Source organism: Heptranchias perlo, chromosome 5, assembly GCF_035084215.1.
Source record: "Heptranchias perlo isolate sHepPer1 chromosome 5, sHepPer1.hap1, whole genome shotgun sequence".
Taxonomy (NCBI): domain Eukaryota; kingdom Metazoa; phylum Chordata; class Chondrichthyes; order Hexanchiformes; family Hexanchidae; genus Heptranchias; species Heptranchias perlo.
The window spans coordinates 113,937,535-113,964,523 of NC_090329.1; the positions used below are offsets into that span (position 1 = coordinate 113,937,535).

Consider the following 26,989-nt stretch of genomic DNA (forward strand, 5'->3'; position numbering starts at 1 on the left):
AAAAAAAAACACATGAAGAAAATAAGCTGGCAAAAAACATACACAAAGCAGCAAGCGTTTAAGTAAAGAGAAGCAAAGCAGGCCATCGCTTACTACCACACTCCTCTGAAAAGTACCCCATCCCATCCGATATCACAAGCTAAGTCAGAGGCAGGCCTGGTCAGTACTCGCTTGGGACACCGCCTGGAAATAGCAACTGCCGTCGGCTTTTCTTGTTCGCTGTTTGCTGTTCTTCACGCCGACGCTGCCTTCATTTGCCAGTCTTTTTGCTGATCGCTCGCTCGCTCGCTGTTGCTCGCTTTCCTCGGCCCATTTCCTGGCAGCACGTTCATAGGAACGGGAGAAGGCCATTCAGCCCTTTGAGCCTGTTCCGCCATTCATGACTGATGTGTACCTTAACTCCATTTACCCGCCTGTGCTCCATAACCCTCAATACCCGTGCCGAACAAAAATCAATCAATCTCGGTTTTGAGATTTTCAATTGATCCCCAGCCTCAACAGCTTTTTGGGGGAGAGAGTTCCAGATTTCTACTACACTTTGTGTGAAGAAGTGCTTCCTGACATCACCCGTGAACTGCCTAGCTGTAATTTTCAGATTATGCCCCCTTGTTCCGGACTCCCCCACCAGAGGAAATAGTTTCTCTATCGAGCCTATCAGCTCCTTTAATAATCTTAAACACCTCAATTAGATCTTAATCTTCTAAACTCAAGGGAATACGAGCCTAGTCGATGCAACCTGTCCTGATAACTTAACCCTTTTAGCCCCGGTATCATTTTGGTAAATGTGCGCTGCAGCCCCTCCAAGGCCAGTGTATCCTTCCTGAGGTGTGGTGCCCAGAACTGAACGCAGTACTCCAGATGCGGTCTAAGCAGAGTTTTATACAACCGTAGCATAACTTTGTATTGTATTCCAGCCCTGTTGAGATGAAGACTAACATTCGCCGACCTGCCGGTCAAATCGGGGCCAGCGGCTGCTTTTATCCATGTGCGGAAAGGCAGACATCTTCTTCTGGCCTGAATTGGGCCAAGGTGACTTAAATTGGGGTGTGGGCTTGAGCCTTTTCTAAGCAGCTGGGCCTGGGAGAGGAGAAAAGGCTGCTCCCCGGTTGTCTGTATTTTGAGGCAGGAGGGAGCAGCGTTTTTGCAGCAGTGAGTGAGTGAGTGAGTGAGTGAGTGATTGGGTGAGTGAGTGAAGGAATGGTGAAGCTAATGAAGGTTAAGGCCAGGGGAAGGCAATGAAGGGTAGGTAGGGTTGCCAACTCTGGTTGGACGCATTCCTGGAGGTTTTATCACATGACTTCCAACCACCCGACCCAGTCAAACATCCTTTTTGACCCATCTGCTATAATTTTCGAACTAATTAAGAAAAGCGTTCAAAGAAAAGGAAAAACCATTTTTCTTTTAATGCCTCTATGATGTTTCTCCACGGTTGGTTGGCAGCAGTGTCCAGGAGATTAATCTTTAATTCCTGGAGACTCCAGGGCAATCCTGGAGGCTTGGTAACCCTCCAATTGCGTGAGGTAAGCAGTCAAGTACTGACTTTTCATATTGAATCTACATTTTCTTTACCCAACATTTGGACTTCTGTCCCTTTCTCCCCAGGTTTTGCCGGGCCTCCGACAGGTCAATTTCACCCCTTAGGGCCTCTGCCTGCCCCATTTCTTATGCCTACACCACATAATCTACAAGCCTCTCCATCACCATTTTGATGCCCATTTTAGTTCATGCATCCGGAAAGTCCCGAAAGGCCTCTCCCGACCAACAATCACGGCATGTGTTTATTGATGATTTCAGGGGCTTTCGTCGCGAAGACACTAGCCAGAAGTCCAGCGCAGGTGTTGATGAGTTTTTATGTGAGAAAGGTCAGTGCTAAGTTTACTTCTTAGTACAGCACAGAAGGAGGCCACAGGCCAGTAAATGTTTTCCCTTGCAGAGATTGCTACCTTTGAGGTCCTTGTTTTTAACTTGGTCCCTATCCGTAGCTGGTGAAAGTGTGAGTAGAGGACTAGAGTACAAGGCGGCAGAAGTTATGCTGCAGCTATACAAAACCCTGGTAAGACCGCACCTGGAGTACTGTGAGCAGTTCTGGGCACCGCACCTTCGGAAGGACATATCGGCCTCGGAGGGAGTGCAGCGTAGGTTTACTAGAACGCTAGCCGGACTTCAAGGGTTAAGTTACGAGGAGAGATGACACAAATTGGGGTTGTATTCTCTGGAGTTTCGAAGGTTAAGGGGTGATCTGATGGAAGTTCATAAGATATTAAGGGGAACAGATAGGGTGGATAGAGAGCAACTATTTCCGCTGGTTGGGGATTCTAGGAGTAGGGGGCAGAGTCTAAAAAGTAGAGCCAGACCTTTGAGGAGAGAGATGAGAAAACATTACTACCCACAAAGGGTGGTAGAAGTTTGTAAGTCTCTCACGCAAAGGGCAATTGATAGGAGCTGAATTGCGAAATTGAAATGTGAGAGAGATAGGTTTTTGTCAAGCAAAGGTATGAAGGGATATGGGCGAAAGGCAGGTCTCTGGAGTTGGATGAGAGATGAGCCATGATGTTCTGAAATGGCGGAGCAGGCAGGCAGGCAGGCAGGCAGGCAGGCGGGTGTGAATGGCCTCCTCCTGTTGCTATGTTGTAGGATTTGAATGAAGCGTTGAGCTTGCTATGTGATTGTTTTGCAGATGAAGCAGGACTTGTGTGTGTTTGTGTTTGGCAGTGCGAATGCGTGTACCCTGTGAGTGATGTTGTTTCCCCCGGCGCCAGGCAAGTGCAGAAAGTGTGGTAAAGAATGAAGAAGAGGACTGCAGCCCTTTAAGTAAAGGGAAAAGCAAGCAATTGATGCCTACGGCCATACTAGTCTGAGAACGCCCGATCTCGTCTGATCTCGGAAACTTAAGCGGAGTCAGGCCTGGTTAGTACTTGGATGGGAGACCGCCTGGGAATACCAGGTGCAGTAGGCTTTTCTTGCCAGCAGAGGCTGCTCTCAGCTCTGCACACTCCCTTCAATCACAAAGCTTTTTGCTGCTTGCTCCTGCACTCTCTCTCGCTTTCCTTTGCCCATTCCTTTGCTGCACATTCTCCTGCTGCCAGACAAAGGCAAGGGAGTCGACACAGAGTCAACAAAAAAAAACACATGAAGAAAATAAGCTGGCAAAAAACATACACAAAGCAGCAAGCGTTTAAGTAAAGAGAAGCAAAGCAGGCCATCGCTTACTACCACACTCCTCTGAAAAGTACCCCATCCCATCCGATATCACAAGCTAAGTCAGAGGCAGGCCTGGTCAGTACTCGCTTGGGACACCGCCTGGAAATAGCAACTGCCGTCGGCTTTTCTTGTTCGCTGTTTGCTGTTCTTCACGCCGACGCTGCCTTCATTTGCCAGTCTTTTTGCTGATCGCTCGCTCGCTCGCTCGCTCGCTCGCTGTTGCTCGCTTTCCTCGGCCCATTTCCTGGCAGCACGTTCATAGGAACGGGAGAAGGCCATTCAGCCCTTTGAGCCTGTTCTGCCATTCGTGACTGATGTGTACCTTAACTCCATTTACCCGCCTGTGCTCCATAACCCTCAACACCCGTGCCTAACAAAAATCAATCAATCTCGGTTTTGAGATTTTCAATTGATCCCCAGCCTCAACAGCTTTTTGGGGGAGAGAGTTCCAGATTTCTACTACACTTTGTGTGAAGAAGTGCTTCCTGACATCACCCGTGAACTGCCTAGCTGTAATTTTCAGATTATGCCCCCTTGTTCCGGACTCCCCCACCAGAGGAAATAGTTTCTCTATCGAGCCTATCAGCTCCTTTAATAATCTTAAACACCTCAATTAGATCTTAATCTTCTAAACTCAAGGGAATACGAGCCGAGTCGATGCAACCTGTCCTGACAACTTAACCCTTTTAGCCCCGGTATCATTTTGGTAAATATGCGCTGCAGCCCCTCCAAGACCAGTGTATCCTTCCTGAGGTGTGGTGCCCAGAACTGAACGCAGTACTCCAGATGCGGTCTAAGCAGAGCTTTATACAACCGTAGCATAACTTTGTATTGTATTCCAGCCCTGTTGAGATGAAGACTAACATTCGCCGACCTGCCGGTCAAATCGGGGCCAGCGGCTGCTTTTATCCATGTGCGGAAAGGCACACATCTTCTTCTGGCCTGAATTGGGCCAAGGTGACTTAAATTGGGGTCTGGGCTTGAGCCTTTTCTAAGCAGCTGGGCCTGGGAGAGGAGAAAAGGCTGCTCCCCGGTTGTCTGTATTTTGAGGCAGGAGGGAGCAGCGTTTTTGCAGCAGTGAGTGAGTGAGTGAGTGAGTGAGTGAGTGATTGGGTGAGTGAGTGAAGGAATGGTGAAGCTAATGAAGGTTAAGGCCAGGGGAAGGCAATGAAGGGTAGGTAGGGTTGCCAACTCTGGTTGGACGCATTCCTGGAGGTTTTATCACATGACTTCCAACCACCCGACCCAGTCAAACATCCTTTTTGACCCATCTGCTATAATTTTCGAACTAATTAAGAAAAGCGTTCAAAGAAAAGGAAAAACCATTTTTCTTTTAATGCCTCTATGATGTTTCTCCACGGTTGGTTGGCAGCAGTGTCCAGGAGATTAATCTTTAATTCCTGGAGACTCCAGGGCAATCCTGGAGGCTTGGCAACCCTACAATTGCGTGAGGTAAGCAGTCAAGTACTGACTTTTCATATTGAATCTACATTTTCTTTACCCAACATTTGGACTTCTGTCCCTTTCTCCCCAGGTTTTGCCGGGCCTCCGACAGGTCAATTTCACCCCTTAGGGCCTCTGCCTGCCCCATTTCTTATGCCTACACCACATAATCTACAAGCCTCTCCATCACCATTTTGATGCCCATTTTAGTTCATGCATCCGGAAAGTCCCGAAAGGCCTCACCCGACCAACAATCACGGCATGTGTTTATTGAATGATTTCAGGGGCTTTCGTCGCGAAGACACTAGCCAGAAGTCCAGCGCAGGTGTTGATGAGTTTTTATGTGAGAAAGGTCAGTGCTAAGTTTACTTCTTAGTACAGCACAGAAGGAGGCCACAGGCCAGTAAATGTTTTCCCTTGCAGAGATTGCTACCTTTGAGGTCCTTGTTTTTAACTTGGTCCCTATCCGTAGCTGGTGAAAGTGTGAGTAGAGGACTAGAGTACAAGGCGGCAGAAGTTATGCTGCAGCTATACAAAACCCTGGTAAGACCGCACCTGGAGTACTGTGAGCAGTTCTGGGCACCGCACCTTCGGAAGGACATATCGGCCTCGGAGGGAGTGCAGCGTAGGTTTACTAGAACGCTAGCCGGACTTCAAGGGTTAAGTTACGAGGAGAGATGACACAAATTGGGGTTGTATTCTCTGGAGTTTCGAAGGTTAAGGGGTGATCTGATGGAAGTTCATAAGATATTAAGGGGAACAGATAGGGTGGATAGAGAGCAACTATTTCCGCTGGTTGGGGATTCTAGGAGTAGGGGGCAGAGTCTAAAAAGTAGAGCCAGACCTTTGAGGAGAGAGATGAGAAAACATTACTACACACAAAGGGTGGTAGAAGTTTGTAAGTCTCTCACGCAAAGGGCAATTGATAGGAGCTGAATTGCGAAATTGAAATGTGAGAGAGATAGGTTTTTGTCAAGCAAAGGTATGAAGGGATATGGGCGAAAGGCAGGTCTCTGGAGTTGGATGAGAGATGAGCCATGATGTTCTGAAATGGCGGAGCAGGCAGGCAGGCAGGCAGGCAGGCAGGCAGGCAGGCGGGTGTGAATGGCCTCCTCCTGTTGCTATGTTGTAGGATTTGAATGAAGCGTTGAGCTTGCTATGTGATTGTTTTGCAGATGAAGCAGGACTTGTGTGTGTTTGTGTTTGGCAGTGCGAATGCGTGTACCCTGTGAGTGATGTTGTTTCCCCCGGCGCCAGGCAAGTGCAGAAAGTGTGGTAAAGAATGAAGAAGAGGACTGCAGCCCTTTAAGTAAAGGGAAAAGCAAGCAATCAATGCCTACGGCCATACTAGTCTGAAAACGCCCGATCTCGTCTGATCTCGGAAGCTAAGCAGAGTCAGGCCTGGTTAGTACTTGGATGGGAGACCGCCTGGGAATACCAGGTGCAGTAGGCTTTCCTTGCCAGCAGAGGCTGCTCTCAGCTCTGCGCACTCCCTTCAATCACAAAGCTTTTTGCTGCTTGCTCCTGCACTCTCTCTCGCTTTCCTTTGCCCATTCCTTTGCTGCACATTCTCCTGCTGCCAGACAAAGGCAAGGGAGTCGACACAGAGTCAACAAAAAAAAACACATGAAGAAAATAAGCTGGCAAAAAACATACACAAAGCAGCAAGCGTTTAAGTAAAGAGAAGCAAAGCAGGCCATCGCTTACTACCACACTCCTCTGAAAAGTACCCCATCCCATCCGATATCACAAGCTAAGTCAGAGGCAGGCCTGGTCAGTACTCGCTTGGGACACCGCCTGGAAATAGCAACTGCCGTCGGCTTTTCTTGTTCGCTGTTTGCTGTTCTTCACGCCGACGCTGCCTTCATTTGCCAGTCTTTTTGCTGATCGCTCGCTCGCTCGCTTTCGTCGGCCCATTTCCTGGCAGCACGTTCATAGGAACGGGAGAAGGCCATTCAGCCCTTTGAGCCTGTTCCGCCATTCGTGACTGATGTGTACCTTAACTCCATTTACCCGCCTTTGCTCCATAACCCTCAACACCCGTGCCTAACAAAAATCAATCAATCTCGGTTTTGAGATTTTCAATTGATCCCCAGCCTCAACAGCTTTTTGGGGGAGAGAGTTCCAGATTTCTACTGCACTTTGTGTGAAGAAGTGCTTCCTGACATCACCCGTGAACTGCCTAGCTGTAATTTTCAGATTATGCCCCCTTGTTCCGGACTCCCCCACCAGAGGAAATAGTTTCTCTATCGAGCCTATCAGCTCCTTTAATAATCTTAAACACCTCAATTAGATCTTAATCTTCTAAACTCAAGGGAATACGAGCCGAGTCGATGCAACCTGTCCTGACAACTTAACCCTTTTAGCCCCGGTATCATTTTGGTAAATGTGCGCTGCAGCCCCTCCAAGACCAGTGTATCCTTCCTGAGGTGTGGTGCCCAGAACTGAACGCAGTACTCCAGATGCGGTCTAAGCAGAGCTTTATACAACCGTAGCATAACTTTGTATTGTATTCCAGCCCTGTTGAGATGAAGACTAACATTCGCCGACCTGCCGGTCAAATCGGGGCCAGCGGCTGCTTTTATCCATGTGCGGAAAGGCACACATCTTCTTCTGGCCTGAATTGGGCCAAGGTGACTTAAATTGGGGTGTGGGCTTGAGCCTTTTCTAAGCAGCTGGGCCTGGGAGAGGAGAAAAGGCTGCTCCCCGGTTGTCTGTATTTTGAGGCAGGAGGGAGCAGCGTTTTTGCAGCAGTGAGTGAGTGAGTGAGTGAGTGATTGGGTGAGTGAGTGAAGGAATGGTGAAGCTAATGAAGGTTAAGGCCAGGGGAAGGCAATGAAGGGTAGGTAGGGTTGCCAACTCTGGTTGGACGCATTCCTGGAGGTTTTATCACATGACTTCCAACCACCCGACCCAGTCAAACATCCTTTTTGACCCATCTGCTATAATTTTCGAACTAATTAAGAAAAGCGTTCAAAGAAAAGGAAAAACCATTTTTCTTTTAATGCCTCTATGATGTTTCTCCACGGTTGGTTGGCAGCAGTGTCCAGGAGATTAATCTTTAATTCCTGGAGACTCCAGGGCAATCCTGGAGGCTTGGCAACCCTCCAATTGCGTGAGGTAAGCAGTCAAGTACTGACTTTTCATATTGAATCTACATTTTCTTTACCCAACATTTGGACTTCTGTCCCTTTCTCCCCAGGTTTTGCCGGGCCTCCGACAGGTCAATTTCACCCCTTAGGGCCTCTGCCTGCCCCATTTCTTATGCCTACACCACATAATCTACAAGCCTCTCCATCACCATTTTGATGCCCATTTTAGTTCATGCATGCGGAAAGTCCCGAAAGGCCTCTCCCGACCAACAATCACGGCATGTGTTTATTGAATGATTTCAGGGGCTTTCGTCGCGAAGACACTAGCCAGAAGTCCAGCGCAGGTGTTGATGAGTTTTTATGTGAGAAAGGTCAGTGCTAAGTTTACTTCTTAGTACAGCACAGAAGGAGGCCACAGGCCAGTAAATGTTTTCCCTTGCAGAGATTGCTACCTTTGAGGTCCTTGTTTTTAACTTGGTCCCTATCCGTAGCTGGTGAAAGTGTGAGTAGAGGACTAGAGTACAAGGCGGCAGAAGTTATGCTGCAGCTATACAAAACCCTGGTAAGACCGCACCTGGAGTACTGTGAGCAGTTCTGGGCACCGCACCTTCGGAAGGACATATCGGCCTCGGAGGGAGTGCAGCGTAGGTTTACTAGAACGCTAGCCGGACTTCAAGGGTTAAGTTACGAGGAGAGATGACACAAATTGGGGTTGTATTCTCTGGAGTTTCGAAGGTTAAGGGGTGATCTGATGGAAGTTCATAAGATATTAAGGGGAACAGATAGGGTGGATAGAGAGCAACTATTTCCGCTGGTTGGGGATTCTAGGAGTAGGGGGCAGAGTCTAAAAAGTAGAGCCAGACCTTTGAGGAGAGAGATGAGAAAACATTACTACCCACAAAGGGTGGTAGAAGTTTGTAAGTCTCTCACGCAAAGGGCAATTGATAGGAGCTGAATTGCGAAATTGAAATGTGAGAGAGATAGGTTTTTGTCAAGCAAAGGTATGAAGGGATATGGGCGAAAGGCAGGTCTCTGGAGTTGGATGAGAGATGAGCCATGATGTTCTGAAATGGCGGAGCAGGCAGGCAGGCAGGCAGGCAGGCAGGCAGGCAGGCAGGCGGGTGTGAATGGCCTCCTCCTGTTGCTATGTTGTAGGATTTGAATGAAGCGTTGAGCTTGCTATGTGATTGTTTTGCAGATGAAGCAGGACTTGTGTGTGTTTGTGTTTGGCAGTGCGAATGCGTGTACCCTGTGAGTGATGTTGTTTCCCCCGGCGCCAGGCAAGTGCAGAAAGTGTGGTAAAGAATGAAGAAGAGGACTGCAGCCCTTTAAGTAAAGGGAAAAGCAAGCAATCAATGCCTACGGCCGTACTAGTCTGAAAACGCCCGATCTCGTCTGATCTCGGAAGCTAAGCAGAGTCAGGCCTGGTTAGTACTTGGATGGGAGACCGCCTGGGAATACCAGGTGCAGTAGGCTTTTCTTGCCAGCAGAGGCTGCTCTCAGCTCTGCGCACTCCCTTCAATCACAAAGCTTTTTGCTGCTTGCTCCTGCACTCTCTCTCGCTTTCCTTTGCCCATTCCTTTGCTGCACATTCTCCTGCTGCCAGACAAAGGCAAGGGAGTCGACACAGAGTCAACAAAAAAAAACACATGAAGAAAATAAGCTGGCAAAAAACATACACAAAGCAGCAAGCGTTTAAGTAAAGAGAAGCAAAGCAGGCCATCGCTTACTACCACACTCCTCTGAAAAGTACCCCATCCCATCCGATATCACAAGCTAAGTCAGAGGCAGGCCTGGTCAGTACTCGCTTGGGACACCGCCTGGAAATAGCAACTGCCGTCGGCTTTTCTTGTTCGCTGTTTGCTGTTCTTCACGCCGACGCTGCCTTCATTTGCCAGTCTTTTTGCTGATCGCTCGCTCGCTCGCTTTCGTCGGCCCATTTCCTGGCAGCACGTTCATAGGAACGGGAGAAGGCCATTCAGCCCTTTGAGCCTGTTCCGCCATTCGTGACTGATGTGTACCTTAACTCCATTTACCCGCCTTTGCTCCATAACCCTCAACACCCGTGCCTAACAAAAATCAATCAATCTCGGTTTTGAGATTTTCAATTGATCCCCAGCCTCAACAGCTTTTTGGGGGAGAGAGTTCCAGATTTCTACTGCACTTTGTGTGAAGAAGTGCTTCCTGACATCACCCGTGAACTGCCTAGCTGTAATTTTCAGATTATGCCCCCTTGTTCCGGACTCCCCCACCAGAGGAAATAGTTTCTCTATCGAGCCTATCAGCTCCTTTAATAATCTTAAACACCTCAATTAGATCTTAATCTTCTAAACTCAAGGGAATACGAGCCGAGTCGATGCAACCTGTCCTGACAACTTAACCCTTTTAGCCCCGGTATCATTTTGGTAAATGTGCGCTGCAGCCCCTCCAAGACCAGTGTATCCTTCCTGAGGTGTGGTGCCCAGAACTGAACGCAGTACTCCAGATGCGGTCTAAGCAGAGCTTTATACAACCGTAGCATAACTTTGTATTGTATTCCAGCCCTGTTGAGATGAAGACTAACATTCGCCGACCTGCCGGTCAAATCGGGGCCAGCGGCTGCTTTTATCCATGTGCGGAAAGGCACACATCTTCTTCTGGCCTGAATTGGGCCAAGGTGACTTAAATTGGGGTGTGGGCTTGAGCCTTTTCTAAGCAGCTGGGCCTGGGAGAGGAGAAAAGGCTGCTCCCCGGTTGTCTGTATTTTGAGGCAGGAGGGAGCAGCGTTTTTGCAGCAGTGAGTGAGTGAGTGAGTGAGTGATTGGGTGAGTGAGTGAAGGAATGGTGAAGCTAATGAAGGTTAAGGCCAGGGGAAGGCAATGAAGGGTAGGTAGGGTTGCCAACTCTGGTTGGACGCATTCCTGGAGGTTTTATCACATGACTTCCAACCACCCGACCCAGTCAAACATCCTTTTTGACCCATCTGCTATAATTTTCGAACTAATTAAGAAAAGCGTTCAAAGAAAAGGAAAAACCATTTTTCTTTTAATGCCTCTATGATGTTTCTCCACGGTTGGTTGGCAGCAGTGTCCAGGAGATTAATCTTTAATTCCTGGAGACTCCAGGGCAATCCTGGAGGCTTGGCAACCCTCCAATTGCGTGAGGTAAGCAGTCAAGTACTGACTTTTCATATTGAATCTACATTTTCTTTACCCAACATTTGGACTTCTGTCCCTTTCTCCCCAGGTTTTGCCGGGCCTCCGACAGGTCAATTTCACCCCTTAGGGCCTCTGCCTGCCCCATTTCTTATGCCTACACCACATAATCTACAAGCCTCTCCATCACCATTTTGATGCCCATTTTAGTTCATGCATGCGGAAAGTCCCGAAAGGCCTCTCCCGACCAACAATCACGGCATGTGTTTATTGAATGATTTCAGGGGCTTTCGTCGCGAAGACACTAGCCAGAAGTCCAGCGCAGGTGTTGATGAGTTTTTATGTGAGAAAGGTCAGTGCTAAGTTTACTTCTTAGTACAGCACAGAAGGAGGCCACAGGCCAGTAAATGTTTTCCCTTGCAGAGATTGCTACCTTTGAGGTCCTTGTTTTTAACTTGGTCCCTATCCGTAGCTGGTGAAAGTGTGAGTAGAGGACTAGAGTACAAGGCGGCAGAAGTTATGCTGCAGCTATACAAAACCCTGGTAAGACCGCACCTGGAGTACTGTGAGCAGTTCTGGGCACCGCACCTTCGGAAGGACATATCGGCCTCGGAGGGAGTGCAGCGTAGGTTTACTAGAACGCTAGCCGGACTTCAAGGGTTAAGTTACGAGGAGAGATGACACAAATTGGGGTTGTATTCTCTGGAGTTTCGAAGGTTAAAGGGTGATCTGATGGAAGTTCATAAGATATTAAGGGGAACAGATAGGGTGGATAGAGAGCAACTATTTCCGCTGGTTGGGGATTCTAGGAGTAGGGGGCAGAGTCTAAAAAGTAGAGCCAGACCTTTGAGGAGAGAGATGAGAAAACATTACTACACACAAAGGGTGGTAGAAGTTTGTAAGTCTCTCACGCAAAGGGCAATTGATAGGAGCTGAATTGCGAAATTGAAATGTGAGAGAGATAGGTTTTTGTCAAGCAAAGGTATGAAGGGATATGGGCGAAAGGCAGGTCTCTGGAGTTGGATGAGAGATGAGCCATGATGTTCTGAAATGGCGGAGCAGGCAGGCAGGCAGGCAGGCAGGCAGGCAGGCGGGTGTGAATGGCCTCCTCCTGTTGCTATGTTGTAGGATTTGAATGAAGCGTTGAGCTTGCTATGTGATTGTTTTGCAGATGAAGCAGGACTTGTGTGTGTTTGTGTTTGGCAGTGCGAATGCGTGTACCCTGTGAGTGATGTTGTTTCCCCCGGCGCCAGGCAAGTGCAGAAAGTGTGGTAAAGAATGAAGAAGAGGACTGCAGCCCTTTAAGTAAAGGGAAAAGCAAGCAATCAATGCCTACGGCCATACTAGTCTGAAAACGCCCGATCTCGTCTGATCTCGGAAGCTTAAGCAGAGTCAGGCCTGGTTAGTACTTGGATGGGAGACCGCCTGGGAATACCAGGTGCAGTAGGCTTTTCTTGCCAGCAGAGGCTGCTCTCAGCTCTGCGCACTCCCTTCAATCACAAAGCTTTTTTCTGCTTGCTCCTGCACTCTCTCTCGCTTTCCTTTGCCCATTCCTTTGCTGCACATTCTCCTGCTGCCAGACAAAGGCAAGGGAGTCGACACAGAGTCAACAAAAAAAAACACATGAAGAAAATAAGCTGGCAAAAAACATACACAAAGCAGCAAGCGTTTAAGTAAAGAGAAGCAAAGCAGGCCATCGCTTACTACCACACTCCTCTGAAAAGTACCCCATCCCATCCGATATCACAAGCTAAGTCAGAGGCAGGCCTGGTCAGTACTCGCTTGGGACACCGCCTGGAAATAGCAACTGCCGTCGGCTTTTCTTGTTCGCTGTTTGCTGTTCTTCACGCCGACGCTGCCTTCATTTGCCAGTCTTTTTGCTGATCGCTCGCTCGCTCGCTTTCGTCGGCCCATTTCCTGGCAGCACGTTCATAGGAACGGGAGAAGGCCATTCAGCCCTTTGAGCCTGTTCCGCCATTCGTGACTGATGTGTACCTTAACTCCATTTACCCGCCTTTGCTCCATAACCCTCAACACCCGTGCCTAACAAAAATCAATCAATCTCGGTTTTGAGATTTTCAATTGATCCCCAGCCTCAACAGCTTTTTGGGGGAGAGAGTTCCAGATTTCTACTGCACTTTGTGTGAAGAAGTGCTTCCTGACATCACCCGTGAACTGCCTAGCTGTAATTTTCAGATTATGCCCCCTTGTTCCGGACTCCCCCACCAGAGGAAATAGTTTCTCTATCGAGCCTATCAGCTCCTTTAATAATCTTAAACACCTCAATTAGATCTTAATCTTCTAAACTCAAGGGAATACGAGCCGAGTCGATGCAACCTGTCCTGACAACTTAACCCTTTTAGCCCCGGTATCATTTTGGTAAATGTGCGCTGCAGCCCCTCCAAGACCAGTGTATCCTTCCTGAGGTGTGGTGCCCAGAACTGAACGCAGTACTCCAGATGCGGTCTAAGCAGAGCTTTATACAACCGTAGCATAACTTTGTATTGTATTCCAGCCCTGTTGAGATGAAGACTAACATTCGCCGACCTGCCGGTCAAATCGGGGCCAGCGGCTGCTTTTATCCATGTGCGGAAAGGCACACATCTTCTTCTGGCCTGAATTGGGCCAAGGTGACTTAAATTGGGGTGTGGGCTTGAGCCTTTTCTAAGCAGCTGGGCCTGGGAGAGGAGAAAAGGCTGCTCCCCGGTTGTCTGTATTTTGAGGCAGGAGGGAGCAGCGTTTTTGCAGCAGTGAGTGAGTGAGTGAGTGAGTGATTGGGTGAGTGAGTGAAGGAATGGTGAAGCTAATGAAGGTTAAGGCCAGGGGAAGGCAATGAAGGGTAGGTAGGGTTGCCAACTCTGGTTGGACGCATTCCTGGAGGTTTTATCACATGACTTCCAACCACCCGACCCAGTCAAACATCCTTTTTGACCCATCTGCTATAATTTTCGAACTAATTAAGAAAAGCGTTCAAAGAAAAGGAAAAACCATTTTTCTTTTAATGCCTCTATGATGTTTCTCCACGGTTGGTTGGCAGCAGTGTCCAGGAGATTAATCTTTAATTCCTGGAGACTCCAGGGCAATCCTGGAGGCTTGGCAACCCTCCAATTGCGTGAGGTAAGCAGTCAAGTACTGACTTTTCATATTGAATCTACATTTTCTTTACCCAACATTTGGACTTCTGTCCCTTTCTCCCCAGGTTTTGCCGGGCCTCCGACAGGTCAATTTCACCCCTTAGGGCCTCTGCCTGCCCCATTTCTTATGCCTACACCACATAATCTACAAGCCTCTCCATCACCATTTTGATGCCCATTTTAGTTCATGCATGCGGAAAGTCCCGAAAGGCCTCTCCCGACCAACAATCACGGCATGTGTTTATTGAATGATTTCAGGGGCTTTCGTCGCGAAGACACTAGCCAGAAGTCCAGCGCAGGTGTTGATGAGTTTTTATGTGAGAAAGGTCAGTGCTAAGTTTACTTCTTAGTACAGCACAGAAGGAGGCCACAGGCCAGTAAATGTTTTCCCTTGCAGAGATTGCTACCTTTGAGGTCCTTGTTTTTAACTTGGTCCCTATCCGTAGCTGGTGAAAGTGTGAGTAGAGGACTAGAGTACAAGGCGGCAGAAGTTATGCTGCAGCTATACAAAACCCTGGTAAGACCGCACCTGGAGTACTGTGAGCAGTTCTGGGCACCGCACCTTCGGAAGGACATATCGGCCTCGGAGGGAGTGCAGCGTAGGTTTACTAGAACGCTAGCCGGACTTCAAGGGTTAAGTTACGAGGAGAGATGACACAAATTGGGGTTGTATTCTCTGGAGTTTCGAAGGTTAAGGGGTGATCTGATGGAAGTTCATAAGATATTAAGGGGAACAGATAGGGTGGATAGAGAGCAACTATTTCCGCTGGTTGGGGATTCTAGGAGTAGGGGGCAGAGTCTAAAAAGTAGAGCCAGACCTTTGAGGAGAGAGATGAGAAAACATTACTACCCACAAAGGGTGGTAGAAGTTTGTAAGTCTCTCACGCAAAGGGCAATTGATAGGAGCTGAATTGCGAAATTGAAATGTGAGAGAGATAGGTTTTTGTCAAGCAAAGGTATGAAGGGATATGGGCGAAAGGCAGGTCTCTGGAGTTGGATGAGAGATGAGCCATGATGTTCTGAAATGGCGGAGCAGGCAGGCAGGCAGGCAGGCAGGCAGGCAGGCAGGCAGGCGGGTGTGAATGGCCTCCTCCTGTTGCTATGTTGTAGGATTTGAATGAAGCGTTGAGCTTGCTATGTGATTGTTTTGCAGATGAAGCAGGACTTGTGTGTGTTTGTGTTTGGCAGTGCGAATGCGTGTACCCTGTGAGTGATGTTGTTTCCCCCGGCGCCAGGCAAGTGCAGAAAGTGTGGTAAAGAATGAAGAAGAGGACTGCAGCCCTTTAAGTAAAGGGAAAAGCAAGCAATCAATGCCTACGGCCGTACTAGTCTGAAAACGCCCGATCTCGTCTGATCTCGGAAGCTAAGCAGAGTCAGGCCTGGTTAGTACTTGGATGGGAGACCGCCTGGGAATACCAGGTGCAGTAGGCTTTTCTTGCCAGCAGAGGCTGCTCTCAGCTCTGCGCACTCCCTTCAATCACAAAGCTTTTTGCTGCTTGCTCCTGCACTCTCTCTCGCTTTCCTTTGCCCATTCCTTTGCTGCACATTCTCCTGCTGCCAGACAAAGGCAAGGGAGTCGACACAGAGTCAACAAAAAAAAACACATGAAGAAAATAAGCTGGCAAAAAACATACACAAAGCAGCAAGCGTTTAAGTAAAGAGAAGCAAAGCAGGCCATCGCTTACTACCACACTCCTCTGAAAAGTACCCCATCCCATCCGATATCACAAGCTAAGTCAGAGGCAGGCCTGGTCAGTACTCGCTTGGGACACCGCCTGGAAATAGCAACTGCCGTCGGCTTTTCTTGTTCGCTGTTTGCTGTTCTTCACGCCGACGCTGCCTTCATTTGCCAGTCTTTTTGCTGATCGCTCGCTCGCTCGCTTTCGTCGGCCCATTTCCTGGCAGCACGTTCATAGGAACGGGAGAAGGCCATTCAGCCCTTTGAGCCTGTTCCGCCATTCGTGACTGATGTGTACCTTAACTCCATTTACCCGCCTTTGCTCCATAACCCTCAACACCCGTGCCTAACAAAAATCAATCAATCTCGGTTTTGAGATTTTCAATTGATCCCCAGCCTCAACAGCTTTTTGGGGGAGAGAGTTCCAGATTTCTACTGCACTTTGTGTGAAGAAGTGCTTCCTGACATCACCCGTGAACTGCCTAGCTGTAATTTTCAGATTATGCCCCCTTGTTCCGGACTCCCCCACCAGAGGAAATAGTTTCTCTATCGAGCCTATCAGCTCCTTTAATAATCTTAAACACCTCAATTAGATCTTAATCTTCTAAACTCAAGGGAATACGAGCCGAGTCGATGCAACCTGTCCTGACAACTTAACCCTTTTAGCCCCGGTATCATTTTGGTAAATGTGCGCTGCAGCCCCTCCAAGACCAGTGTATCCTTCCTGAGGTGTGGTGCCCAGAACTGAACGCAGTACTCCAGATGCGGTCTAAGCAGAGCTTTATACAACCGTAGCATAACTTTGTATTGTATTCCAGCCCTGTTGAGATGAAGACTAACATTCGCCGACCTGCCGGTCAAATCGGGGCCAGCGGCTGCTTTTATCCATGTGCGGAAAGGCACACATCTTCTTCTGGCCTGAATTGGGCCAAGGTGACTTAAATTGGGGTGTGGGCTTGAGCCTTTTCTAAGCAGCTGGGCCTGGGAGAGGAGAAAAGGCTGCTCCCCGGTTGTCTGTATTTTGAGGCAGGAGGGAGCAGCGTTTTTGCAGCAGTGAGTGAGTGAGTGAGTGAGTGATTGGGTGAGTGAGTGAAGGAATGGTGAAGCTAATGAAGGTTAAGGCCAGGGGAAGGCAATGAAGGGTAGGTAGGGTTGCCAACTCTGGTTGGACGCATTCCTGGAGGTTTTATCACATGACTTCCAACCACCCGACCCAGTCAAACATCCTTTTTGACCCATCTGCTATAATTTTCGAACTAATTAAGAAAAGCGTTCAAAGAAAAGGAAAAACCATTTTTCTTTTAATGCCTCTATGATGTTTCTCCACGGTTGGTTGGCAGCAGTGTCCAGGAGATTAATCTTTAATTCCTGGAGACTCCAGGGCAATCCTGGAGGCTTGGCAACCCTCCAATTGCGTGAGGTAAGCAGTCAAGTACTGACTTTTCATATTGAATCTACATTTTCTTTACCCAACATTTGGACTTCTGTCCCTTTCTCCCCAGGTTTTGCCGGGCCTCCGACAGGTCAATTTCACCCCTTAGGGCCTCTGCCTGCCCCATTTCTTATGCCTACACCACATAATCTACAAGCCTCTCCATCACCATTTTGATGCCCATTTTAGTTCATGCATGCGGAAAGTCCCGAAAGGCCTCTCCCGACCAACAATCACGGCATGTGTTTATTGAATGATTTCAGGGGCTTTCGTCGCGAAGACACTAGCCAGAAGTCCAGCGCAGGTGTTGATGAGTTTTTATGTGAGAAAGGTCAGTGCTAAGTTTACTTCTTAGTACAGCACAGAAGGAGGCCACAGGCCAGTAAATGTTTTCCCTTGCAGAGATTGCTACCTTTGAGGTCCTTGTTTTTAACTTGGTCCCTATCCGTAGCTGGTGAAAGTGTGAGTAGAGGACTAGAGTACAAGGCGGCAGAAGTTATGCTGCAGCTATACAAAACCCTGGTAAGACCGCACCTGGAGTACTGTGAGCAGTTCTGGGCACCGCACCTTCGGAAGGACATATCGGCCTCGGAGGGAGTGCAGCGTAGGTTTACTAGAACGCTAGCCGGACTTCAAGGGTTAAGTTACGAGGAGAGATGACACAAATTGGGGTTGTATTCTCTGGAGTTTCGAAGGTTAAAGGGTGATCTGATGGAAGTTCATAAGATATTAAGGGGAACAGATAGGGTGGATAGAGAGCAACTATTTCCGCTGGTTGGGGATTCTAGGAGTAGGGGGCAGAGTCTAAAAAGTAGAGCCAGACCTTTGAGGAGAGAGATGAGAAAACATTACTACACACAAAGGGTGGTAGAAGTTTGTAAGTCTCTCACGCAAAGGGCAATTGATAGGAGCTGAATTGCGAAATTGAAATGTGAGAGAGATAGGTTTTTGTCAAGCAAAGGTATGAAGGGATATGGGCGAAAGGCAGGTCTCTGGAGTTGGATGAGAGATGAGCCATGATGTTCTGAAATGGCGGAGCAGGCAGGCAGGCAGGCAGGCAGGCAGGCAGGCGGGTGTGAATGGCCTCCTCCTGTTGCTATGTTGTAGGATTTGAATGAAGCGTTGAGCTTGCTATGTGATTGTTTTGCAGATGAAGCAGGACTTGTGTGTGTTTGTGTTTGGCAGTGCGAATGCGTGTACCCTGTGAGTGATGTTGTTTCCCCCGGCGCCAGGCAAGTGCAGAAAGTGTGGTAAAGAATGAAGAAGAGGACTGCAGCCCTTTAAGTAAAGGGAAAAGCAAGCAATCAATGCCTACGGCCATACTAGTCTGAAAACGCCCGATCTCGTCTGATCTCGGAAGCTTAAGCAGAGTCAGGCCTGGTTAGTACTTGGATGGGAGACCGCCTGGGAATACCAGGTGCAGTAGGCTTTTCTTGCCAGCAGAGGCTGCTCTCAGCTCTGCGCACTCCCTTCAATCACAAAGCTTTTTTCTGCTTGCTCCTGCACTCTCTCTCGCTTTCCTTTGCCCATTCCTTTGCTGCACATTCTCCTGCTGCCAGACAAAGGCAAGGGAGTCGACACAGAGTCAACAAAAAAAAACACATGAAGAAAATAAGCTGGCAAAAAACATACACAAAGCAGCAAGCGTTTAAGTAAAGAGAAGCAAAGCAGGCCATCGCTTACTACCACACTCCTCTGAAAAGTACCCCATCCCATCCGATATCACAAGCTAAGTCAGAGGCAGGCCTGGTCAGTACTCGCTTGGGACACCGCCTGGAAATAGCAACTGCCGTCGGCTTTTCTTGTTCGCTGTTTGCTGTTCTTCACGCCGACGCTGCCTTCATTTGCCAGTCTTTTTGCTGATCGCTCGCTCGCTCGCTTTCGTCGGCCCATTTCCTGGCAGCACGTTCATAGGAACGGGAGAAGGCCATTCAGCCCTTTGAGCCTGTTCCGCCATTCGTGACTGATGTGTACCTTAACTCCATTTACCCGCCTTTGCTCCATAACCCTCAACACCCGTGCCTAACAAAAATCAATCAATCTCGGTTTTGAGATTTTCAATTGATCCCCAGCCTCAACAGCTTTTTGGGGGAGAGAGTTCCAGATTTCTACTGCACTTTGTGTGAAGAAGTGCTTCCTGACATCACCCGTGAACTGCCTAGCTGTAATTTTCAGATTATGCCCCCTTGTTCCGGACTCCCCCACCAGAGGAAATAGTTTCTCTATCGAGCCTATCAGCTCCTTTAATAATCTTAAACACCTCAATTAGATCTTAATCTTCTAAACTCAAGGGAATACGAGCCGAGTCGATGCAACCTGTCCTGACATCTTAACCCTTTTAGCCCCGGTATCATTTTGGTAAATGTGCGCTGCAGCCCCTCCAAGACCAGTGTATCCTTCCTGAGGTGTGGTGCCCAGAACTGAACGCAGTACTCCAGATGCGGTCTAAGCAGAGCTTTATACAACCGTAGCATAACTTTGTATTGTATTCCAGCCCTGTTGAGATGAAGACTAACATTCGCCGACCTGCCGGTCAAATCGGGGCCAGCGGCTGCTTTTATCCATGTGCGGAAAGGCACACATCTTCTTCTGGCCTGAATTGGGCCAAGGTGACTTAAATTGGGGTGTGGGCTTGAGCCTTTTCTAAGCAGCTGGGCCTGGGAGAGGAGAAAAGGCTGCTCCCCGGTTGTCTGTATTTTGAGGCAGGAGGGAGCAGCGTTTTTGCAGCAGTGAGTGAGTGAGTGAGTGAGTGAGTGAGTGATTGGGTGAGTGAGTGAAGGAATGGTGAAGCTAATGAAGGTTAAGGCCAGGGGAAGGCAATGAAGGGTAGGTAGGGTTGCCAACTCTGGTTGGACGCATTCCTGGAGGTTTTATCACATGACTTCCAACCACCCGACCCAGTCAAACATCCTTTTTGACCCATCTGCTATAATTTTCGAACTAATTAAGAAAAGCGTTCAAAGAAAAGGAAAAACCATTTTTCTTTTAATGCCTCTATGATGTTTCTCCACGGTTGGTTGGCAGCAGTGTCCAGGAGATTAATCTTTAATTCCTGGAGACTCCAGGGCAATCCTGGAGGCTTGGCAACCCTCCAATTGCGTGAGGTAAGCAGTCAAGTACTGACTTTTCATATTGAATCTACATTTTCTTTACCCAACATTTGGACTTCTGTCCCTTTCTCCCCAGGTTTTGCCGGGCCTCCGACAGGTCAATTTCACCCCTTAGGGCCTCTGCCTGCCCCATTTCTTATGCCTACACCACATAATCTACAAGCCTCTCCATCACCATTTTGATGCCCATTTTAGTTCATGCATGCGGAAAGTCCCGAAAGGCCTCTCCCGACCAACAATCACGGCATGTGTTTATTGAATGATTTCAGGGGCTTTCGTCGCGAAGACACTAGCCAGAAGTCCAGCGCAGGTGTTGATGAGTTTTTATGTGAGAAAGGTCAGTGCTAAGTTTACTTCTTAGTACAGCACAGAAGGAGGCCACAGGCCAGTAAATGTTTTCCCTTGCAGAGATTGCTACCTTTGAGGTCCTTGTTTTTAACTTGGTCCCTATCCGTAGCTGGTGAAAGTGTGAGTAGAGGACTAGAGTACAAGGCGGCAGAAGTTATGCTGCAGCTATACAAAACCCTGGTAAGACCGCACCTGGAGTACTGTGAGCAGTTCTGGGCACCGCACCTTCGGAAGGACATATCGGCCTCGGAGGGAGTGCAGCGTAGGTTTACTAGAACGCTAGCCGGACTTCAAGGGTTAAGTTACGAGGAGAGATGACACAAATTGGGGTTGTATTCTCTGGAGTTTCGAAGGTTAAAGGGTGATCTGATGGAAGTTCATAAGATATTAAGGGGAACAGATAGGGTGGATAGAGAGCAACTATTTCCGCTGGTTGGGGATTCTAGGAGTAGGGGGCAGAGTCTAAAAAGTAGAGCCAGACCTTTGAGGAGAGAGATGAGAAAACATTACTACACACAAAGGGTGGTAGAAGTTTGTAAGTCTCTCACGCAAAGGGCAATTGATAGGAGCTGAATTGCGAAATTGAAATGTGAGAGAGATAGGTTTTTGTCAAGCAAAGGTATGAAGGGATATGGGCGAAAGGCAGGTCTCTGGAGTTGGATGAGAGATGAGCCATGATGTTCTGAAATGGCGGAGCAGGCAGGCAGGCAGGCAGGCAGGCAGGCAGGCGGGTGTGAATGGCCTCCTCCTGTTGCTATGTTGTAGGATTTGAATGAAGCGTTGAGCTTGCTATGTGATTGTTTTGCAGATGAAGCAGGACTTGTGTGTGTTTGTGTTTGGCAGTGCGAATGCGTGTACCCTGTGAGTGATGTTGTTTCCCCCGGCGCCAGGCAAGTGCAGAAAGTGTGGTAAAGAATGAAGAAGAGGACTGCAGCCCTTTAAGTAAAGGGAAAAGCAAGCAATCAATGCCTACGGCCATACTAGTCTGAAAACGCCCGATCTCGTCTGATCTCGGAAGCTTAAGCAGAGTCAGGCCTGGTTAGTACTTGGATGGGAGACCGCCTGGGAATACCAGGTGCAGTAGGCTTTTCTTGCCAGCAGAGGCTGCTCTCAGCTCTGCGCACTCCCTTCAATCACAAAGCTTTTTTCTGCTTGCTCCTGCACTCTCTCTCGCTTTCCTTTGCCCATTCCTTTGCTGCACATTCTCCTGCTGCCAGACAAAGGCAAGGGAGTCGACACAGAGTCAACAAAAAAAAACACATGAAGAAAATAAGCTGGCAAAAAACATACACAAAGCAGCAAGCGTTTAAGTAAAGAGAAGCAAAGCAGGCCATCGCTTACTACCACACTCCTCTGAAAAGTACCCCATCCCATCCGATATCACAAGCTAAGTCAGAGGCAGGCCTGGTCAGTACTCGCTTGGGACACCGCCTGGAAATAGCAACTGCCGTCGGCTTTTCTTGTTCGCTGTTTGCTGTTCTTCACGCCGACGCTGCCTTCATTTGCCAGTCTTTTTGCTGATCGCTCGCTCGCTCGCTTTCGTCGGCCCATTTCCTGGCAGCACGTTCATAGGAACGGGAGAAGGCCATTCAGCCCTTTGAGCCTGTTCCGCCATTCGTGACTGATGTGTACCTTAACTCCATTTACCCGCCTTTGCTCCATAACCCTCAACACCCGTGCCTAACAAAAATCAATCAATCTCGGTTTTGAGATTTTCAATTGATCCCCAGCCTCAACAGCTTTTTGGGGGAGAGAGTTCCAGATTTCTACTGCACTTTGTGTGAAGAAGTGCTTCCTGACATCACCCGTGAACTGCCTAGCTGTAATTTTCAGATTATGCCCCCTTGTTCCGGACTCCCCCACCAGAGGAAATAGTTTCTCTATCGAGCCTATCAGCTCCTTTAATAATCTTAAACACCTCAATTAGATCTTAATCTTCTAAACTCAAGGGAATACGAGCCGAGTCGATGCAACCTGTCCTGACAACTTAACCCTTTTAGCCCCGGTATCATTTTGGTAAATGTGCGCTGCAGCCCCTCCAAGACCAGTGTATCCTTCCTGAGGTGTGGTGCCCAGAACTGAACGCAGTACTCCAGATGCGGTCTAAGCAGAGCTTTATACAACCGTAGCATAACTTTGTATTGTATTCCAGCCCTGTTGAGATGAAGACTAACATTCGCCGACCTGCCGGTCAAATCGGGGCCAGCGGCTGCTTTTATCCATGTGCGGAAAGGCACACATCTTCTTCTGGCCTGAATTGGGCCAAGGTGACTTAAATTGGGGTGTGGGCTTGAGCCTTTTCTAAGCAGCTGGGCCTGGGAGAGGAGAAAAGGCTGCTCCCCGGTTGTCTGTATTTTGAGGCAGGAGGGAGCAGCGTTTTTGCAGCAGTGAGTGAGTGAGTGAGTGAGTGAGTGAGTGATTGGGTGAGTGAGTGAAGGAATGGTGAAGCTAATGAAGGTTAAGGCCAGGGGAAGGCAATGAAGGGTAGGTAGGGTTGCCAACTCTGGTTGGACGCATTCCTGGAGGTTTTATCACATGACTTCCAACCACCCGACCCAGTCAAACATCCTTTTTGACCCATCTGCTATAATTTTCGAACTAATTAAGAAAAGCGTTCAAAGAAAAGGAAAAACCATTTTTCTTTTAATGCCTCTATGATGTTTCTCCACGGTTGGTTGGCAGCAGTGTCCAGGAGATTAATCTTTAATTCCTGGAGACTCCAGGGCAATCCTGGAGGCTTGGCAACCCTCCAATTGCGTGAGGTAAGCAGTCAAGTACTGACTTTTCATATTGAATCTACATTTTCTTTACCCAACATTTGGACTTCTGTCCCTTTCTCCCCAGGTTTTGCCGGGCCTCCGACAGGTCAATTTCACCCCTTAGGGCCTCTGCCTGCCCCATTTCTTATGCCTACACCACATAATCTACAAGCCTCTCCATCACCATTTTGATGCCCATTTTAGTTCATGCATGCGGAAAGTCCCGAAAGGCCTCTCCCGACCAACAATCACGGCATGTGTTTATTGAATGATTTCAGGGGCTTTCGTCGCGAAGACACTAGCCAGAAGTCCAGCGCAGGTGTTGATGAGTTTTTATGTGAGAAAGGTCAGTGCTAAGTTTACTTCTTAGTACAGCACAGAAGGAGGCCACAGGCCAGTAAATGTTTTCCCTTGCAGAGATTGCTACCTTTGAGGTCCTTGTTTTTAACTTGGTCCCTATCCGTAGCTGGTGAAAGTGTGAGTAGAGGACTAGAGTACAAGGCGGCAGAAGTTATGCTGCAGCTATACAAAACCCTGGTAAGACCGCACCTGGAGTACTGTGAGCAGTTCTGGGCACCGCACCTTCGGAAGGACATATCGGCCTCGGAGGGAGTGCAGCGTAGGTTTACTAGAACGCTAGCCGGACTTCAAGGGTTAAGTTACGAGGAGAGATGACACAAATTGGGGTTGTATTCTCTGGAGTTTCGAAGGTTAAAGGGTGATCTGATGGAAGTTCATAAGATATTAAGGGGAACAGATAGGGTGGATAGAGAGCAACTATTTCCGCTGGTTGGGGATTCTAGGAGTAGGGGGCAGAGTCTAAAAAGTAGAGCCAGACCTTTGAGGAGAGAGATGAGAAAACATTACTACACACAAAGGGTGGTAGAAGTTTGTAAGTCTCTCACGCAAAGGGCAATTGATAGGAGCTGAATTGCGAAATTGAAATGTGAGAGAGATAGGTTTTTGTCAAGCAAAGGTATGAAGGGATATGGGCGAAAGGCAGGTCTCTGGAGTTGGATGAGAGATGAGCCATGATGTTCTGAAATGGCGGAGCAGGCAGGCAGGCAGGCAGGCAGGCAGGCAGGCGGGTGTGAATGGCCTCCTCCTGTTGCTATGTTGTAGGATTTGAATGAAGCGTTGAGCTTGCTATGTGATTGTTTTGCAGATGAAGCAGGACTTGTGTGTGTTTGTGTTTGGCAGTGCGAATGCGTGTACCCTGTGAGTGATGTTGTTTCCCCCGGCGCCAGGCAAGTGCAGAAAGTGTGGTAAAGAATGAAGAAGAGGACTGCAGCCCTTTAAGTAAAGGGAAAAGCAAGCAATCAATGCCTACGGCCATACTAGTCTGAAAATGCCCGATCTCGTCTGATCTCGGAAGCTAAGCAGAGTCAGGCCTGGTTAGTACTTGGATGGGAGACCGCCTGGGAATACCAGGTGCAGTAGGCTTTTCTTGCCAGCAGAGGCTGCTCTCAGCTCTGCGCACTCCCTTCAATCACAAAGCTTTTTGCTGCTTGCTCCTGCACTCTCTCTCGCTTTCCTTTGCCCATTCCTTTGCTGCACATTCTCCTGCTGCCAGACAAAGGCAAGGGAGTCGACACAGAGTCAACAAAAAAAAACACATGAAGAAAATAAGCTGGCAAAAAACATACACAAAGCAGCAAGCGTTTAAGTAAAGAGAAGCAAAGCAGGCCATCGCTTACTACCACACTCCTCTGAAAAGTACCCCATCCCATCCGATATCACAAGCTAAGTCAGAGGCAGGCCTGGTCAGTACTCGCTTGGGACACCGCCTGGAAATAGCAACTGCCGTCGGCTTTTCTTGTTCGCTGTTTGCTGTTCTTCACGCCGACGCTGCCTTCATTTGCCAGTCTTTTTGCTGATCGCTCGCTCGCTCGCTTTCGTCGGCCCATTTCCTGGCAGCACGTTCATAGGAACGGGAGAAGGCCATTCAGCCCTTTGAGCCTGTTCCGCCATTCGTGACTGATGTGTACCTTAACTCCATTTACCCGCCTTTGCTCCATAACCCTCAACACCCGTGCCTAACAAAAATCAATCAATCTCGGTTTTGAGATTTTCAATTGATCCCCAGCCTCAACAGCTTTTTGGGGGAGAGAGTTCCAGATTTCTACTGCACTTTGTGTGAAGAAGTGCTTCCTGACATCACCCGTGAACTGCCTAGCTGTAATTTTCAGATTATGCCCCCTTGTTCCGGACTCCCCCACCAGAGGAAATAGTTTCTCTATCGAGCCTATCAGCTCCTTTAATAATCTTAAACACCTCAATTAGATCTTAATCTTCTAAACTCAAGGGAATACGAGCCGAGTCGATGCAACCTGTCCTGACAACTTAACCCTTTTAGCCCCGGTATCATTTTGGTAAATGTGCGCTGCAGCCCCTCCAAGACCAGTGTATCCTTCCTGAGGTGTGGTGCCCAGAACTGAACGCAGTACTCCAGATGCGGTCTAAGCAGAGCTTTATACAACCGTAGCATAACTTTGTATTGTATTCCAGCCCTGTTGAGATGAAGACTAACATTCGCCGACCTGCCGGTCAAATCGGGGCCAGCGGCTGCTTTTATCCATGTGCGGAAAGGCACACATCTTCTTCTGGCCTGAATTGGGCCAAGGTGACTTAAATTGGGGTGTGGGCTTGAGCCTTTTCTAAGCAGCTGGGCCTGGGAGAGGAGAAAAGGCTGCTCCCCGGTTGTCTGTATTTTGAGGCAGGAGGGAGCAGCGTTTTTGCAGCAGTGAGTGAGTGAGTGAGTGAGTGATTGGGTGAGTGAGTGAAGGAATGGTGAAGCTAATGAAGGTTAAGGCCAGGGGAAGGCAATGAAGGGTAGGTAGGGTTGCCAACTCTGGTTGGACGCATTCCTGGAGGTTTTATCACATGACTTCCAACCACCCGACCCAGTCAAACATCCTTTTTGACCCATCTGCTATAATTTTCGAACTAATTAAGAAAAGCGTTCAAAGAAAAGGAAAAACCATTTTTCTTTTAATGCCTCTATGATGTTTCTCCACGGTTGGTTGGCAGCAGTGTCCAGGAGATTAATCTTTAATTCCTGGAGACTCCAGGGCAATCCTGGAGGCTTGGCAACCCTCCAATTGCGTGAGGTAAGCAGTCAAGTACTGACTTTTCATATTGAATCTACATTTTCTTTACCCAACATTTGGACTTCTGTCCCTTTCTCCCCAGGTTTTGCCGGGCCTCCGACAGGTCAATTTCACCCCTTAGGGCCTCTGCCTGCCCCATTTCTTATGCCTACACCACATAATCTACAAGCCTCTCCATCACCATTTTGATGCCCATTTTAGTTCATGCATGCGGAAAGTCCCGAAAGGCCTCTCCCGACCAACAATCACGGCATGTGTTTATTGAATGATTTCAGGGGCTTTCGTCGCGAAGACACTAGCCAGAAGTCCAGCGCAGGTGTTGATGAGTTTTTATGTGAGAAAGGTCAGTGCTAAGTTTACTTCTTAGTACAGCACAGAAGGAGGCCACAGGCCAGTAAATGTTTTCCCTTGCAGAGATTGCTACCTTTGAGGTCCTTGTTTTTAACTTGGTCCCTATCCGTAGCTGGTGAAAGTGTGAGTAGAGGACTAGAGTACAAGGCGGCAGAAGTTATGCTGCAGCTATACAAAACCCTGGTAAGACCGCACCT

The 26,989-nt window shown here is 48.4% G+C and overlaps 7 non-coding genes and 1 pseudogene across 7 annotated transcripts; all 8 read left to right on the forward strand.

Annotated features, from left to right (window-relative positions):
• Nucleotides 1-2,836: 2,836 nt before the first annotated feature.
• Nucleotides 2,837-2,956, forward strand: LOC137322342 (5S ribosomal RNA; annotated as a pseudogene).
• A 3,022-nt stretch (nucleotides 2,957-5,978) lies between these two features.
• LOC137322362 (5S ribosomal RNA) lies at nucleotides 5,979-6,097 on the forward strand. The gene has a single exon (XR_010963077.1). It is a non-coding gene; the product is annotated as a 5S ribosomal RNA (ribosomal RNA).
• A 2,996-nt stretch (nucleotides 6,098-9,093) lies between these two features.
• LOC137322236 (5S ribosomal RNA) lies at nucleotides 9,094-9,212 on the forward strand. The gene has a single exon (XR_010962993.1). It is a non-coding gene; the product is annotated as a 5S ribosomal RNA (ribosomal RNA).
• A 2,988-nt stretch (nucleotides 9,213-12,200) lies between these two features.
• LOC137322277 (5S ribosomal RNA) lies at nucleotides 12,201-12,320 on the forward strand. The gene has a single exon (XR_010963033.1). It is a non-coding gene; the product is annotated as a 5S ribosomal RNA (ribosomal RNA).
• Nucleotides 12,321-15,316: 2,996 nt separating this feature from the next.
• Nucleotides 15,317-15,435, forward strand: LOC137322237 (5S ribosomal RNA). Its single transcript, XR_010962994.1, has one exon. It is a non-coding gene; the product is annotated as a 5S ribosomal RNA (ribosomal RNA).
• Nucleotides 15,436-18,423: 2,988 nt separating this feature from the next.
• On the forward strand, nucleotides 18,424-18,543 carry LOC137322278 (5S ribosomal RNA). The gene has a single exon (XR_010963034.1). It is a non-coding gene; the product is annotated as a 5S ribosomal RNA (ribosomal RNA).
• A 2,996-nt stretch (nucleotides 18,544-21,539) lies between these two features.
• Nucleotides 21,540-21,659, forward strand: LOC137322280 (5S ribosomal RNA). Its single transcript, XR_010963035.1, has one exon. It is a non-coding gene; the product is annotated as a 5S ribosomal RNA (ribosomal RNA).
• A 2,996-nt stretch (nucleotides 21,660-24,655) lies between these two features.
• On the forward strand, nucleotides 24,656-24,774 carry LOC137322227 (5S ribosomal RNA). Its single transcript, XR_010962984.1, has one exon. It is a non-coding gene; the product is annotated as a 5S ribosomal RNA (ribosomal RNA).
• Nucleotides 24,775-26,989: the final 2,215 nt, after the last annotated feature.